Raw genomic sequence first — 19132 nt, forward strand, 5'->3', positions numbered from 1 at the left:
CAGCCGATAGTTGCACTATGGAGCACTGAGGCCGAGTACCGAGGAGTGGCTGTTGCGACGTGCGAAGCCATTTGGCTTAAACGGTTGTTAAAGAATCTATAGATTGAGGTGTCTGATTTGACGATGATCTACTTCGACAACCTTAGCAACATCCAGCTGGTGAAGAACCCCGTCTTCCATGCCTAAAAAAAGCACATTGAGGTGCATGACCTTTTCCTTCGAGAGTGAGTCCTCTCTGGTGACGTCGAATTGGTGTATGTTCTGACGGATCGGCAGCCTACTGACATCTTCACCAAACCTCTCGGCCTGGAAAAGTTGCGGCAATTTTCGGGCCAGCTTGGTCTCCAACACCTCGATATGCCGAACTTGAGGGGGAAGGTGAAGCCGGAATTGATGATGTTCGAAAAGTCGAATTAGATGACGGTTTCGATTTCAGACCAACTGTTCAAGTCGGAATGTTCTCGTCGGATCAAGAAGCCGAAGACGGATGGACCTGTGCAGATAGAACAGACAAGTGGAGACTTGTCAGACGTAGGGGGAGCGACCATAAGGCAAAGATGGAGCCCAAGCCAACCAAAAAAGGGCAAGGTAAAGCCAAGGTGGCTAAGAAGACCAAGACATGGACATGGTCCGATGTCGTGAAGGGTTTGAAGATCGGATATGAGTTGGAGAAAGCCAACTCGGATAAGAGCAGGAACAAATCGGAAACAACCGATTCGTTCAAGAGTCAAAGTGAATCGGAAGCAGCTGATTCAATCGGAATGTTCAATTCGAAGGAGTTGAATCGATTGGCCAAGCAGTCGAAAGGGCAACGGAAGTCGACACCGACACGGAGGAGCCAGTGGGTCGAGAAGCGCTACGACCACGACAACAAGGGAGTTGACAAGGGCCAAAGGAGTAGACGAACCGACAGGGAAGGTTGAGGTGCACGGAACTGAACAGGTCGTGGGAAGAGGAACCGGATCGGACGAGGAGCGCGAGCCAGGCGGGAAGACGCCAGGAGGAGTCGGAGGAAACAACCGGCGGACATACATCGCGATCTGACCTCAAGTTGGGCTTGAGGGGGAGTGTTAAGAGGACCAACTCAACTAGATCTGGATCAGTTGAGTAAGCCAGAGTCGGATCAATATCCGGAGCGGACAATAGAATCGGTGTCTGGACAGATCGGTATCCGGAACCTGGAGTCAGACCGGAGAATCAGATTGTACTCCGGAATAATGAAAACCAGTAGGCCGTTGGAGCCTATGGTACGAGCTTAGGGCATAGGCATATTCCTTGGAGTCAGTGTCAGTTGCTCGTATGAGCACTTAAGTACATGTCAGTACTTCTCTTAGTCCTTTTAAGGGCTTGTATAAAACATGTTCTATAGGACATGTGTATGTACAAAGTGTTATTATTTTGAATTAAGTTTTGGTTTGCTATCTCTTTGTCTCTCCCGTGTACTCAAGCTTTCCATTAAACCTCCGTTCTATGTTTTGATGTCATCCGGACTAGCCGGTTTTGTCGACACTTCCGCACGATAGCTTTTACATATTTCTTCAGTAGGCTCGGTCAACCAATCCCGAAATGTAAAAGTTGATATCTGGAAGCTTTGACAAACCAGTTTATCTAGATAGCAACAGAAAACAGAGACAAGGTTTAATGGAAGCTTGAATCAGAGAGACAGAGAGCATGAGGGAGATAAAGAGAGTAGAACAACATAAACTCAATTAAAAATAATAATGCTTTGTACATACAATCGCTCAGTCAGCACTTTTATACACGTCCTTAAAAGAACTCACAGAAGTATTGAGAAGTACTTCAATGCTGTTGAGAATCAAGCTCAACTTGGTCTTGTGTGTGAACTCACCTTGAGAGTGAATAGACACTCTAACGGTCAAGAGTCACCATTATGTCACCACTTTGTATTCTAGCATTTAGTATGAGTCACAGAATCATATTCTATGACACATAACTTATGAGCTTTCACATTCCCCATGCTCCACGAGTCTTGTAGTTAATGAAGAGAGAGGGTGACTATATAAAGCACCCTCCTCCCACTTTGTATAATGTTGAGTCTTTCTCCTTTGTTAATATAATTTACCTTGCGTATTCTCTGTGTCTTACTCCTTGTCTCTCGCACTCACTCACTCACTCTCTCTCAAACACACACACTGTTCATATAAATTCCACTGCATGGAATCAATCTCTTGATTCTTTACATGGTATCAGAGCGATTTGGTAGCTCCATCTAGCCCATCCGCGTGTGTTGAGCTCTACGCCGACGTTCACGATGAACCGGCTCATCGCTATCGTGGTGCGACTACATAGCTCACATTCGAAGAGAGAAGAAGAAGAAGAAGAAGAAGGCTATTGGAGCTACATCAAAGGAGCGCACGAAGACGGACCCATCGAAACGGCTCCTGGATACGCGATATGGGAGCAAGCCGCAAGCCGTGTGATGTATTGCTTGGCCACATGTGTTCACCATCACATGCTCGGCTATATTCGCGAAGCCAAGACGCCGAAGGAGGCATGGGAAAATCTATGAAAGATTTTCGCGGCTAACACAACTGCAAGAAGACTTCAACTTCGCCAAGAATTGAACAACATTCAACAAAGGGACATATCCATCACGACATACACCTTGAAGATCAAGGAGCTTTGCGACTCGCTCGGCTCGATAAGCATAAATATCGATGATGATGAGATGGCGCAAATATGCCTCAACGGCCTCGCACCACGGTTCGGCGCGATGCGAACCGTCGTTCTAGCAAGGGAGAAATCTCCCTCCTTCTTCGAGATCCAATCAATGTTATTGTTCGAAGAAAACCACATGCGTAAAAGCAGCAATGAGTGGGAAGGCCACATGCTCTACACGCACTCGAATGGAGGAAGAGGACGCGGACGAGCGAGAGGCCGATTCGGCCAAGGACAAGGCGGGGACGAGGACTAACCTACGACAACAACTCCCAAATTTGGCCGCAAAACGGAAGCCAACGAGGAGCCTTTGCAAGAAGGGGGAGCTTCCACTCCGGCCCGAGCCGTCAAAACGCAACCGAATGCAAACATTGCGGAAAGCTCGGCCACCACGAAGAAGAGTGTTGAAAGAAGGTGCGCGAATCGGCTTCCACAAGCCGACAAGTCACAAATTACGCGCACAATTCCAACTATGAAGAGTATAGCGGAATGTATGGGCACAACTCCAACTACGAAGATCGTGGCGGAATGTATGCACACAACTTTGACCGTGGCGGAATGTTCATGATGAAACATAGAGCAAACTCTATGTCGGCCTCTATCTCAACTGGTGCCCTAAATCTGGAGGACATATGGTTTGTTGACTCCGAAGCCTCAAACCATATGACATCTCATAAAGAATGGTTTCTCGAACTTCGAGAGCCAGAGCGACCCGGTTATGTGGAAACCGGAGATAATACTACACACCCAATTCAGCACATCGGCAATGTTCGGTTCGGCGAAAGAGGTAAGCAAACATACATTAAAAATGTCTTGCATGTTCCCACCATCACGAAGAATTTGGTCTCGGTCGGCCAAATGGTTGAGCAAGGGATGCAAGTACAATTCGACCAAGAAGGGTGCTTCATCGAAAAAGCAGGCCAAATCATAGAACACGGAAGAAGAGAGGGCCGGATGTTCATTTTTTATTCACACGAGATGAAATCCGCCATGTTCGCAAAAAGCACAAAAGCCGACTCCGACATAGAGCTAAGGCACAAGAGAATCAGCCACATCAATCTCAACAAACTCAAAGCAATGAAATCGAAAGGAGTCGTCATCAGACTCCCGACATTCAAAGAGAAGGAGATTGAAGGTGTATGTGTAGCGTGCCAAATCGGCAAGCAACACCGATACCCATTCCCGAAAGAGCGGAATGTGAGCAAAGGTCTACATGACGTAGTCCATTCCGACGTATGGGGACCAGCGTAGACGGCTACATTTGGTGGATGCCGATATTACGCGCTCTTCATTGACGACTTCTCCAAGCACACGTGGCTCTATCCGATGCGGCAAAAGAGCGAAGTGTTCGGACACTTCCAAAGTTTTAAAAATGAAGTCGAAAAAGCCATTGGTCGTCATGTATGATGCCTTCGATTGGATGGCGGCAAGGAGTATTTCTCAAACGATTTCATGGCATATCTCCAAAAGGAAGAAATTCGGCGAGAATTCACTTGCCAACACACTCTGCAACAAAACGTAGTAGCGGAGCGCGAAAATCGGCACATCCTCAAAGGAGCACGGGCCATGATGAATGAGAAGCATATGCCCAAGTCATATTGGGCCGAAACTGCACATACAGTTGTCTACCTAATGAACCGGTGCACAACATCTGGAGTGCACGAGGTCACTTTGCACGAAAAATACTTCGGAAAGAATCCGGACTTATCGCACACCCGGATATTCGGCACGATAGCATACGTGCACATACCTGACGAAAAGTGGCAAAAGCTAGATCCAAAGTCGGAGAAATGTATTCTCGTAGGATACTCACTCACCTAATGAACCGGTGCACAACATCCGGAGTGCACGAGGTCACTCTGCACGAAAAATACTTCGGAAAGAAGCCGGACTTATCGCACACCCGGATATTCGGCACGATAGCATACATGCACATACCCGACGAAAAGTGGCAAAAGCTAGATCCAAAGTCGGAAAAATGTATTCTCGTAGGATACTCACTCGAACAAAAGAGGTACAAATGTTACAACCCATCTACCCGAAAAGTTCGAGTAAGTCGAGATGTCATGTTTGATGAATCCGCATCCTTGTACGCACTAGAGAAGATTTCGACTTCGACCCCGATCGACGCGGAACCGGCCGAACAAGAGCGAGAAGGTGGAGATCACCTCGAAGACATGTTTGAAGATAGCCTGATTACCACAAGGCTAAGTGGGCCACAAGAGCCCCCGAGCGATCAAAGCACATCACGGCCTAGCCTGAAGATGGACAAAGGCAAGGCGAAAATGTCGGAATACGAAGACGATCGCTTCTACGACAATGAGTTGACTCACTCACTCGACAGTGAGTTCAGTGGCTTCGATGTACCAATCAGAGCTAAGAAAGCCCTCATCTCTGCAAATGAAAAGCTTCGTCGCTTCCCTCGTGAAAAGAATCTGGTAAGCTGATTCGGCTACAATGACTACATGGCATATCACTATGCCTTTATGATGAAGGTGGCAACCGTACGTGAGCCGGAAACATTTTCTGAAGCAGCCAAGGATCCGCGATGGATCGAAGCCATGAACGAGGAGATGCAGGTACTACGCAAGAACAAGACATGGGATCTTGTTTCCACCTCACCACACAAAAAGGCGATCGGATGCAGATGGATTTACAAAGTGAAGTACAACGTCGACGCTTTCGTCAACCGCTACAAAGCACGACTCGTAGCGAAAGGCTACGCACAAACGCACGTAGTTAACTACGAAGAGACCTTTGCCCAGGTGGCAAAGATGACGACAGTACGAACCGTAATTGCGCTTGCCGCGGCGAAAGGGTGGCACCTCCATCAAATGGACGTCAAGAACGCCTTTCTACAAGGTGAATTAGAAGAGTAGGTGTACATGATACAACCACCCGGCTTCAACTCGAGCACTCACCCGAAAGCTGTATGCCGACTCAAGAAGCCACTCTATGGCGTCAAGCAAGCACCGTGTGCTTGGCATTCAAAGATAACGCAATATCTTCATCAAATAGGCTTCCGTATGTCAAAATCGGACAACTCCCTCTCCATACGAAGCGATTCTAGTGCAAACATTTTTGGCTCTTACTCCATACACTTGTACTTGATTGCACATGTATTTCTTTGAGTAAAAATTTCAATCTTTGGTATTAAATTTGCTCAAACTATTCCTTGGACCATTCTACACAAGGATTACTAACAAAGTTACTTTATCTCTTCGAAGTGAGCACATCGTACTCTCTTGAGAATAGCTTTTCCATACAATACAACAAAACCAATTATTCACCGAATAAGCCTCTCATATCTGACTTATTTGGCGCTAAGAAATATAGATCTTGCACAATTAATCAAATAGATCTTACAAGAATAACTAGAAAACATTACCTTGGCCAACCGATGCTTGAATAGTATATCATGGAATGTCAAAATAATTTTAGCGATGCTAAAAATTACTTTTGAAACACTCATATGTATTGGAGTTCAAACTCTTGTCCACTGGATCAAATCCTCAATTATAGATGGAATTATCAACAATTTGTTAGTGCCTATGTCAATCTTTGAACGAGATTCCATGGTAAGGAGTATGATATTAGGACAATCTTAGTAATTTGTTACATATAGTCTCGAGGTATTTTATGGACTTAGATATTAGTTTCTCCCTGTCTAGCCATGACATCCTACTTGAGGATTGCCACAATCCCTTATGTCTTTTCTATCATTAATGTGCACGTAGAAATTCTTACTAACATAGATATAAACACATTATCGAGGTCCATTTATCATAAATGATTAACCTTAAGCGATTGATTTTTACGACAATTAAGTGTCATTACTACAACAAAAACAAAATAAAATTATGTATAGCTAATGTAATACCTTAGAGACAAGCTTTTGCACAAGGTCATTATAGGTTGGGTCTACAAGGCCATCTCCATAGCCAATTAATGTGTAATTAATACGATAATTAAGCTTCTCAACGCATTCTTGAAACACATTGATGGCGAAGCCGGAGAAATTGAGGACAGAGTTGGGCGTGACCAGTATCTCAGACGATTGCCAACTCACAAACTCCTCAAATCCAAGTTTGAGAGGAACAAGGATCTTCAAGTTGGAGGAATTGGTCGCGTGCGTAGTCGGAAATTCAGGGGAGAAGAAGATGGCAAGCACTAGGAGAGCCGTGATGAGGTGCATCGGAGCATACATGGTCGGGGGATGAGAATGACGGCCCCAACGGGTGGCCAAGTGTGAACAGAGGAATTCTTTTGAACATCATCTATGCGCACTACCCTCTGTATCTGTGTTGAACTTGAGGAGATTCCTACCCAGCATATTCTTCGTATTTTTTTGTTCTTTTTGGGGGGGTATTGTATCGTCTCCCATGATCCATCCTTTTTCCATAACTTCAATAACAACATAACATACAATATGCAATTTTATTTGTCTAATCTACGAAATCTAAATAACATAATTTGGATTAGGTTTTTTTTCCACATTTTTTATGGTTTTTCTTTTCATCATCTATCGTTTTGACCATATTTGCATTACTCTACTTAATATATATGGAAAATGAAGTATAAATCAAGCAAAATGTAATTTGCAATATAATGAGATAAATGTCAAAGGCCTACTCTACTTAATCTATCATTCATAATGTAATGGAAAGCAACATTATCCGTAATATAGTTTAGGGGAGTACAACCCCTTTTATTTATAGTTCTTCATTTCCTTTTCTTGAAGTGTTCCTATTACTCCTCCGTTAGTAGTTACCATTAAAATTTGAGCTACATATAGAACTAGATGGTGAGGAATGTCAAATGGAAATAAAATGACAAGTCGCAATGATGAAGAGCTTATGCGAATGTTTATATGTATATAAATTAATGCATTTATATTTCTATGATTGTATGCAAATGATTGTAAAAAATGTGCGTGTGTGATTGTTATATGCATGTGTAAATGAATGAATGTATGCATTTGTATAAATTAATGATTGTATGTGTATATATGTACAAAGTACAATTGTATGTATGTTTATGATTTTATGCATGTATTAAATGTTTCTATATGGCAAATGACTTCTCAAATTTGGCCTTTACATATTCTTTGTTCCCATATAACTTCATTGCTTCATAAAGTTACAAAGTATAGTGAAGCTTGGGGATGAAGTTTTGGAGAGGACATTCATGCCATCTTCTAGACAACCTTCAACCTTCTTATTTCCATTACCGGGTATAGTAGTGCTCCAGCTCAAAGCTTCTAAGGTGCATATTGTTGCACAATGCCAATGGTCCTCTCATATTTTCCAATGTAGTGTAGGCTAGGCTTGAAGCCTTAGAGATTTATGTCACGGCATTGTCCAAACTATTCCAAGGGATCTCGTTTTCACACATGTTCTTATCTTTAGCCTTATCATTGGGCACTTCACGATCAAATGATGCGAAGTTGTTCTACACCACACTTACACCCTTGTTATAATCTTCATGTCCTAATGCATGGACCATTGTATTGACCACCTTCTTTCCTTTTATATTATTATCAAGCATTCTAATTCATGAGAAAAATATATCCAATATCTCAAAGGTACTTGGGACTTCATTGTTAAATTGTAATGTAAGTGTGTATGGTAATGGACACATGCACATTATTCAGGCTATTTATGATTTCATATATATGTACGCATTACCACAATCATATACAAACATCCATATAATAATTTATTAATTAACACATTCATGCACGTACATTTATACACTCGTACACATAGATACCTTACGTTTAACAATTCAATTATAAACTAGCATAAATATATTCAAACTAACATTTATACACAAGATTCTCATTCATACATACACATTCAGTCACACACATATAACATACATAAATTGATGCACACATTCATTCCTACAATCAATCATTCATGCACACACATACATACTAAAATTGTTTATGTACGTGTTTTAGGTATTATGGAACTTATGTTGGAGAAATTACCATCAACCATCCCAGCACTTATATTCTCCATATAGTTGCACGATGGTATCGGGGTATACAGATGAGGATATAACATCACACTTGGCTCTCTTACAAACGCTTGAGTATGATGACCTCCGTAAGTGCTTCTCTGATGCCATTGCAAACACACACTAGGAGGACAACTCAAGTACAACCACCAGCACCAAAACCATCACCAAAACCAAGAACGGGTATAGGCACCGTCAAGGGCACTTCCTACATTGTTATCATGTTGCAAATAATGCAATAAGGTTTGATTGAAAGATCCAACTAGACTGACTTGACAAGATGGAGGGTCTTGAAAGGTTTGTATGTCAAGAAACATTAGCCATATTTTAGTCCATAGTTTCTTGATTATCTTGCTTTATTTTGTAAGGACATACTAGAGGTGTACCAAAGGTCGTAACTAGGTTGACTTCTAGCATGGGCTGAAACCTACAACTGGTGGGTTTACAAATACATCATCAACTTCCACACGATCACGCGTGACTCTAAGAATTGATTGTAATCTTGACAAGAGCCTTGATGGGATTTCTCTAGGAGTTATGGTTTTGTTTAAAAGAGTTAGATGACTTTGTGGAGTCATACCTCCCTCAAATAGAGAGACCCATTGAAAGAGTTCATAAAGGTTTTGACATGCTCTCAATGTCATAACATGATCCTATAATAAACACGTTCGCGTTCAGAAGTGGAAGGATAGTGCATTCCATTTTTAGATTCTTTTTATAATTTTGCAAATTTATGCAATATATAGAAACTTGTTACATTAGTATCACATGTTCGTCAACCCATATAGAATTTGCTAAATTATTAATAGTTAACAAGTTTTAAAGTAAAAAACATGTATTCTTTGAATATTTATAAAGTTGATGATCTCTGAATACAAAATTTATTTAAAATTAAGAATATGATAATTGCTTATTCAATTGAAATGCTATATTATGTAATATGCAAAGTTGGTTGAAATATTGAGAAAATCATGACCTCTAGACATAAAATGTAATTAAATTACAGGTTACGAACATGGTGTATACAACATTTGATAGCTATAGTTAGTGATTATGCATTATGCACTCTAATACTTGGTGAATGCGGCCCGATATAATACCTTACTCTAATGTTAGTAAGAAAGAAGAAAATCAAACATATGGACACTATGGACATAAAGTCCATGTGAAATATCATCTAGAGTTTTCCCAATACACACACATGAATGAGGACATCCATACACACGTATCATATAGTGGATACACTTGGAGACTCATTATGGTCACACCCAAAAGTAAGGCTTACCAAACAAGGTTCTCTACACCATGACAACGAGATCTCAACGCTTGAGCCATAGAATATCTTTGGTCCATGCTATGAAAGACCACTATTCTCCACAAGCTCGTTTTGGTCAACTTTTGCGAAATCCTTCACCATTTTCTCCAATTGTTTGAACCTAAATGGTTAATCATCATAAGAAGATCCGACCATATATAAATCGTATGGAATATCCACAATGAGTAACGTGTAATGCTTGTTTGGCAACTTCTGGATAATCTTCGACACATCACCATAGTACACATTATAATACAATTCTTGGGTGATATCATTTTTGTGGCTAAACTTCTTGAAAGTTCCGTCATCGTCCACATCGAATGCCTTCATTAAGCACCAATCCTTTTGTTTTTGTGCTCTTTCAAGATGGGCAAGAAAGGAAGCTGGAAAATCATGTTTGTCTTTGACTTCTCTAGGCTTCTTGCTATGACATGGTTTCTATGTGAAACAACAAAAGAAGTAACTCATACATTGTTCACATATGTAATAAACTAGAATGGCAAATTTCAAATATGTAATACTAACCCAATCCTTAAAAGCAATAAAATATTCCGATAACTCCTTGTATGAAGATGTAATCGAATACTCTTCAGTCACTTGTTCTCATGTTAAGCAACCAAGTGTTGCTGGTTAGGAACATGGCCTACCCTCCTTCGGGGTACGTATCAAGGTGATCGTGGTACAGGGTAGGAAATTGCATAACGTGTGGAACGTACTGAGTTAGAGCATTGTGGTGAAAATACGACGAGGATACGTGAACTTGAGGTAGGACCCCAGGGCTTCCGACCAAAGGATATCAGATTCGTGCGTTTATACTTTTAACAATTAACGGAAATGAGAAAATATTGTAATTTTTCATTAGCAAAGGAAAAGAAAATTACAATATTTCTCATTTCCGTTAATTGTTAAAAGTATAAACGCATGAATCTCATATCCTTTGGTCGGAGGACCCGGGGACCTACCTCAAGTTCACGACACTCGTCGTATTTTCGCAACATCTTTGGTGAACCCGACGTGAAACAAGGCGGTAGGAGTGGGAGTGGGAGAATACCTTGTCAAGTCTATAAAACTTTTTGCATGAATGTCACTGTAAGATTAGGGTCATTATGGATATTAGGATAAGTTAGGAAGACTTGAGGCTTTATTGTTTGACGTATTACCTACTAAATGCATTTGTACAAGGCATTCATCTCCAATATCCTTCTGCGACCTTTGACATATTACAAATATTGGGTCGCCGATAGAAGGCATTCATCTCTTTTTGAACATAGTCCATGTGATTGAATGGTTAGTGTGGTTGAACATCTTTTTGTGGGCTACTACGATGCAATTACGAAGAGAAGGCTTGGGCACATGTCAATGTAAAAAATGTTGTCAACTACATCATGCACCCATCGGTGACAAAGAAGCTACGCCATGTATCTAGCGATAAGAGCCTGTTGGTGAACCCCTACCAAAAGCCACAAAGATTAATCAACCGCCTCATGGAGCTATTTTCAATTTTAGATTTGTTTTCTAGCACATGTATATAATATAAAACTTTTCATATCAATTTAGATTAACGTATAGTCCAAATACAACAATTGCCGGGGAAGACCAGCCCGTAATCACCCTTCATTCTCCAAGTCGTTGTCCGCGTTGGTGTTGTCGTCGCCATCGTCTAGGCTTGCCAGGTCCAGTTCGTCCTCGTGTCGCTTCTTAAATACTTTGATCCTCTTCCCTGCTACTGGCACATCTATCCGCATCCTCTCAAGCTCCACGAGATGGTACATGCCATTGTCGTTAGCGCTCGTCACGACGTAGGGCCCGAACCACCTCTTCGCAAATTTTCGCACTGTTTTGTGCTGATTGTTGAGGTTGTTGTCATATACCAGCAGCCAATCGCCTTCTTCAATCTCCTTCAGCCGGAGCCGGTGTGTCCGATCGAACCGGGCCTTGTTCCTTCCCCGTGTTGTGCGCAACTTCTCCCTTGCTCGCTCTACGTCCTCTGGTCTCCGTTCAAGCTGTCGAATCCACGCCGCCAATAGCTCTTCCCGGCTCATTTCGTTCCTCCAATCCACCGCGGCCCACGAAGTGATTGCCCGCTCCACCAACATAATCGGTTTATGCCCGTACATCAACTCCGCCGGCATGAACCCAGTCACCAAACTGTGCGCCAGTCCGCCCACAATGCGTAAGGTAGAAGCCGCGGCCAATTCCCAACCTGTCCTTCACACGCTCGCACCAACGCCTTCACGATTGGGCCTTGCCCTCGTTCCACCTTCCCGTTCGCCTTTGGGTTGTACGCCGTAGTGAGGGAGAGCTTGACCCCGAACCGGTCGAACAACTCTTCGACTTCCTGCGCGTCCAGCTCCCCCCAATCTGCCACAATCTTTCCTACGCACCCGTACCAGCACACCACCTCCTTAATCAGGAATCGGCATACCGCCAAAGTCGTCTTATTCTGCAGTGCGCGGACCTCCACTTGGTTCGTCAAGTCTTCTCGCGCCAGTACCAAGTACCGCATCTGTCCTACCCCCATCGACATCGTCACCAAATTTACCATCCACTTGAAATGGACGGTTGGCGGGTAGGTCGGGTGTAGCTCGTCTCGATGCTAGATCATGGAGTGCATCTGGCAACTTTCGCACGTCGTCACGAACCAGTGCACGTCTCAGTATAGCCCTAGCCACCAATACCTCTCCTTTAGCTTCTCAAATGTGACCCAAGTCTTGCGGTGACCGTCCCAAGGACTCTCATGGTACGCCGCGAGCAGCATCTACCGCTCCTCCTTTCCTGCCACTACTCGTAGTGGGACGCCGCCTCTCTTCTTTGGATGCTTCCATAGGTTCCCGTCCCATAGGAAGAACCGGTACGCTTTCTTCCGGACTCGGTTAGCTTCGCCTTTCGTCCAGGCGGCATCCAACGTCATTGTCTTCAGGAATCTACAAATCCTAAGACACTCCCCTTCATATTCACCCTCGTTAAATTCCCTACCCTTGTTAGGCAAGCCGACTCAAAGAAGTCCTCGCCGACTCGAAGAAGTCCTCGCCGACTTCTTCGTCCTCCGAAACCATGCCGTCCTCGTCGTCGAACGTCGCTCTTGAAAGTATGTCGGCCATGGCGTTGTCCTTTTCGGAGATGTGTCGTACCTCCAGATTCAGGGACTTAATGTACGTGATCCACCTGAGCATTGCTAGGTCCGGTGTCGCACATCCGGAAACCAACCCAAGGATCGGTAGGAAGTCCGCCTCGATTATTACCTCCGTCCCGATAAGATAATCTTTATCGGCCTTGACTGCCGAAACAATACCCCAGCGCTCGCGCTTAATTTGGGCATATCCTCATTGTCGCTCACTGAGTACCTTTGCTCTGAACCGGATAGGGACCCGTGTGCCGCCCTCGTCTTCCTGACTGATCACCCATCCTATCCATGTCGGGCTCATATCTACGGTTACATAGATCAGAACGTCCTTGCTGTAAACCGCTTTACGAAGTGTCGGTGCCGTGGTAAGCGCTTCTTTCAATCTTCGGACCGACTCCGTATGTTCCTCGTCCTAGTTGAATTTCCGCCCTTTCTTTTGCAGCCCGTGGAGCGGTTCCGCGATGTGCGCATAATGTGGAACCCAGATGTGGTAGAACGCACACACCCCCAGCAACCTCCGCACCTCTGTTACTGACTTGCACTCCTTCTTCATCGCGGAAATGGCTTTGACCTTTGCCGGAGACGGTCTCCGGCCATAAGGCCCACACAAGTGATCGACGACCATGATTTCCGACTGTCCGAAAGCCGACTTCTCCCTGGAGAAGGTGAGCTGCGCGCCTTCTAGTCTTTGTAGCAGCTTCTCGTAGTCTCCGATGTGGTCTGAGATGAATTTCCGACACCCGTCTGGTCTGATCGTTTCGTCCTTATCCTCCACCGGACATCCCTTGATCGGAATGTCATCCAAAAACGGCATGGTGATGTTCGGGATGCAATCCCTTAGCACCTTATTCATCGCATTCACCATGTGTGCTACCGAGTTTGTCCCCCCTTGCGGAAGCGTACACATCCACACTAGGCCGAGAGGAGTCCGCATTGTCGTAATATCCCTACTCTCCACGGCTAGTTGGAATTGGTCGTACCCCGAGTACAGATATTTGACCGAGTAAATCGACCTTCCGGCGAAGGCCTCCGTGAACTCGTCAATGGTCGGTCTGATTCCTGCGTTCCGAATGGTCACCTTGTTGACCGGGTGCAGATTCTGAATAAAGGGCAACGTGTCGTTCTTCTTAGGCATGGTTAACCACCGTTTCAAGTATGGGGCACTCGACAGTTCAAGGATGCCCATCCACCACCTTCTGCTTCAGCAGCTCCATCAGCTTACTAGAATCAGTTTGAGATTCCATGGCACGTGCGGTATCGTGAAGATAACCATCGGCTCAACAATCGTCCGGCGAGAATGGGAAGGCCTTCCCATGCCTCCCGAGCATCCTCCGAAACCGTTCCTCCTCCGCCTGCAGTAGAAAGCCACCCCCACCAACCTTGAGCTCCCGTAGCGTTATGTTGGTGAATCGGTGTCCTATGCCGGCCAGATCCCGTAGACTTTGGGTCCGACGCGACCCCTTTTATCCGTAACTCGTTGCCCTCCAGCAAGGGTGCCGCCATTGGCCTAACCTTCCGGTCCACAGTCTTGTACTTCGTATGCACATGGGCCGTCCGATCCAACTCGACCCTCTCCCCGAAGTCGGTGATGACTTCGTACATCCTTTCTAAACTAACCGGAATCGTCCGGTCTTCGCTGAGGCCTTCTTCGAACACCTTCCTTAATTCCCCCTAGGTGTCATCGAAAGAGACCGCCTCCATGACTCCACCAATCTCATCGTCGGGGCCTAGGACTCCGCACGCCCTAAGACGTCCCTCTGCCCGTTTCTTCTCCCCGCTGTTAATGCTGGTTATCGTATGCCTCCATTGTCGGAGAACCAAAATTTTCTATCTACAGTACAGGGTTTCCTTCCTATGGTACACGTGTGGGGTGTTTCTGGGGTGTCTGGACTATCGCGGCCCGACGCCTTGATAGCCCTCTCTAAAAATCCCCTTGGTTTTCGCCGCTAAGGGTCTGGTGGTTGCGCTCGTGGTTCGGTCACACCGTCTGAAATTGGACGAGTGTTGCCCATCTTGGCTCTTCACACGTGTGTACGCCGAACCGTTATCCAGCACCTTCGTCTCCATGCGTGCTGCCATAATGTACGGTTCTCCGAGTATCACCGGATGCGAGGATATCTCCTGCACGAAGAAGTGCTGGTCAATCTCGACATCACAGTTTTTCACCCTTACATTTGGGCAGGCCCCGTGTAGCTCCTCCGTGGCGCGCATCGCCGCTCGTATTTTCCACCCGTGCTTGGTATTGATTGGCCACTTGCCCTTCTTGTAGAAGTCCATAGACATCAGGTTGATCTCCGAACCATGGTCTACCAACACCACCACCGGCTCCTAGACGTCTCCAATCCTAACCAGGGTCTCCGTAGTGGCTCTTGGCTAGTGTAGCTTTGAATAGTGACTTTCTACCAACTCGTCCCTCCTTGCCTGTGCAATCTGGAGGTCTCGTACCATCTACGTCAGCTCCTCTGGGCGGGCCCTTGACCACGTTGGTCGAAGCCGAGCCTATCTCAAGCCAATCCCGGGCTTCCTCCCTTCGCGCCGATGGGGGTCCCTCGAGCTTCTTTGCTGCAACCGCTCCTGCTTCCGATGAGCTCTTGTCGGCCCACTCACGCCGTTTGTCGAAACGGCCACAAACCCCTTTTACCATGGCCCAGTCGGCCATCAGCCCATCGTCCGTTTCCAGCAGGAGACCCACTTGCTCCCGATCCCGCTCGTCCACAGCTTTGATGAATAATAGAACATGGCTCGTGTCCAATATGGTCCTATCCAATGCCGAAAGTCATGCAAAGCGTTCCTCAAACTCCCGGAGGAGCACCGACGCATTCCTCCCCTTCCCAGGGGTCTCTACCCAATCCACGAAGTCCCGCTTCGTTAACCGAAGTGTGTCATCAAGCCCATACAGTTCGAGGAGCCACACTTTGAATTCTCCCCAGGTCCGGCATCCAGCTTGCACCTCGAGCACCTCTGCGTGGATGCCTAGTGTCGCCCTAAGGGAACCCAACCAGACGCCTTTCCTCCGGGATGTCCCTCATCACCATTTTGGCTTGGTAGGCCACCAAATAACTCGTGGCATCCTTCCCATCGAACCGGCCTATTGTGACGACAATTGCTTCAATGGCCCTGTCGAGGGCACCCATGCCCTCACGAGCACTTACTATCTGATTGACTGCTGCCGCCATGGCTTCGGCGAGCTCTGATCCCCTCATCTTCGATTCCTCTATCGCCTTGTTTCATGTCGGGTTCACCAAATAATGTCGTGTTATTCTGCACGCGTAGGAGAAACCAAGGCGGAACTGCGGGGGCCCTAAACCGGGGAATAGCTGGACAGAAGGAGGAGCACACGAACATACGGCCCAACCGCGCACACACAGATTCACAGAGACCTCACAAACAAGGTTCAACAACGAGTGAGGCGAATGTGTATATATATATATATAATCAAGATTACAGCCGGCTAGCCGGCAAGTGCCAACTTGCTGACACCAACTTACACAACGCACACAACAACAAGAGATGGACCCTCTGCTGGAAGCACTCGGGCTTTCCACGAAGCAGAGGCTGCCTCCCCAAACCCTGCAGAAAATGATGAAAGATAGAGGAGAAGAGCTCGGTTCCAGTCCGATAGCACTTACTCCTCGACAAAAGCGATCCCTCTCTCGGCCTTCATCATCTTTATTCTCTGTCATTTCGGACAAAGATACACTACCATTTCCTAAACAATAAATGTGTACTACCTACTATCTTCACATCAACTGAATTCCTCCTAAGTATGTACAAGTTATTTAATAGCGTGCCCACACGTAAGGGCCAATTCTTGCGCATATTTCCTTGATTCCTCCTAGGGGCGGTTTTCTCCACGACAACGCTTTGACTCCGGCCGCTTGTGGAGGGTTTGGAACTGCTATCGGCACTATCTCTGTGCCTTGGGTTCTGCTCTTGTCGGCCGCTTGCATTGCTGCTGACCCACCTCATTCTCCACGCCCACAAGCCCAATCCGCCTCCGTGTAAAACATCCGATTGTCCGATTGAGTGGTCCTTGACACACTTGCGTGGTTTTCTTTGAATTGACATACCCCTACCGTTGTGCTAGACCATTGAGGAAGATCTCGCCCTCGTCCAATGTCACGTTATTAGAACCAAGTGTGTCACACCTCCTTGGTCTTGGTGGTGTAATCGGTAACCGACATGCCTTTTGTCAGATATTGTTGAGCTCTTGTCGGAGCTGCAACGTTCGAGCTATGGTACTTGCGACGAAAATCTTCTGAAGATTTTCCCAGGCCTCCTTTTGTGACTTTGCATCTTTGATGTAGCCTAGCATCTAGTCGTCCACATAGGACACGAGGCAATACAACACTCTGCTCGCTCCTTGCTCCCATACCGGGAAGTCCTTGTGTGCCGAATTCGGTGTATCTGAACAATCACTTCCCAAAGCTATGTCATCCCCTTTAGCCCCATCCAATGAACTAGAAGAGGTTTGTGAGGTCTCATCCTCATCATCACTAGCAACCAACACATTGTCTTCATCCAATTGCAAACCAACGTCACCGTGATTATGAGACATGCTCCTTGTTCTTCTTTGTCTCGTTGTGGGAGCTACATTTGGTATCTTCACGTTTATTATCTTGGTTATGGTTTGTCTTAGATGGTGTGTTTTGGTCAAGGAGAAGTCATACACTAATATGTCTACATTATCCAATGTGAGAGTAGACGTCCTCAGTACATTCTTTCTTCTCCGGTTTCTGTGTGTGCCTTCGACATCCTTAACCATCTCTAAAGAGTACTTCCCAGTAAATGCATCTGGGGAAGAGGTATGATACCAATAAACCACAATGGACATAACTTGATTGCCTTGTTCATCCTTAATCATTTCAAGAATTCTAGCAAACCAAAAGGGATGACCCAACTCATCACCCCCAGCTAATGTTGCAACCAACATACCAACTTGTAGCTCATGCAAATTGCCTTTCCATCTTGCCATTCAACATTCAACACCACCATTCAACATCCTAATCACCAGTGTACTTCTTGGTGCACTCAATATTTTTTTATTTCTCTTCCAAGCATCGCATCCAATATATCTTTTGCGCTTCAATCAAACTATCAAGAGTCAATCTTTTATCGTTGTCATACGAAATTTGTTCTACACCATGGATTACCGCATCAGGAAAACGCAATAAAAGCCTACATCCCTCTTGTGGCTCTCATCGTGAACTAGATGAGTATTGCTCATAGAACTTCTTTTTATGAGGAAGATGTGGTTAAAATTGATATTATTAAGCGGGACAAGAACCCTACATAGAGCCCCATCACCATCCACGCAAAAGCATTTAAAATCATAAACTTCATCCAAATGATGTACTTCTTGCTTTGTGGTATAAGCTTCAACGATCAACTTTAACAGCGTAGGAAACATGAAAGCATCACATCTCGCTAATTTCTTTGAGAACCTACTAAATGTTTGATCTTTATGATCATATGTATGACCAACTAGTAAGAAGTTGACCTTCATCTTTTTTAATATGCCCCTCTCTACTAGCATTCTTAAATAACCAAACACAGCTGAGTTTTTGTTTTCTCCGGCCGTGTTGTCTAGTTGCACGTATAGTACTAGCGGGAGAATACCTTGTCAAGTCTATAAAAAATTTTGCATGACATATTAAACATATTGGGTCACCGATAGAAGGCATTCATCTCTTTTTGAACATAGTCCGGGTGATCGAATGGTTAGTGTGGTTGAACATCTTTTTGTGGGGTACTACGATGCAATTACGAAGAAGAAGGCTTGGGCACATGTGAATGAAAGAAATATGTACATCTTGTGCCCAGCGGTAACAAAGAAGTTATGCCATGTATCTAACGATAAGAGCCTGTTGGTGAACCCCTACCAAAAACCACAAAGATTAATCAACCGCCTCATCGACCTATTTGAATTTTAGATTTGTTTTCTGGCACATGTATATAATATAAAACTTGTCACATCAATTTAGATTAAC

This window comes from Azolla caroliniana, unplaced genomic scaffold, assembly GCF_043228905.1.
Source record: "Azolla caroliniana isolate FFs.n. ecotype wild unplaced genomic scaffold, voAzoCaro1.0.p SCAF_2, whole genome shotgun sequence".
NCBI classification, from domain to species: Eukaryota; Viridiplantae; Streptophyta; class Polypodiopsida; order Salviniales; family Salviniaceae; genus Azolla; species Azolla caroliniana.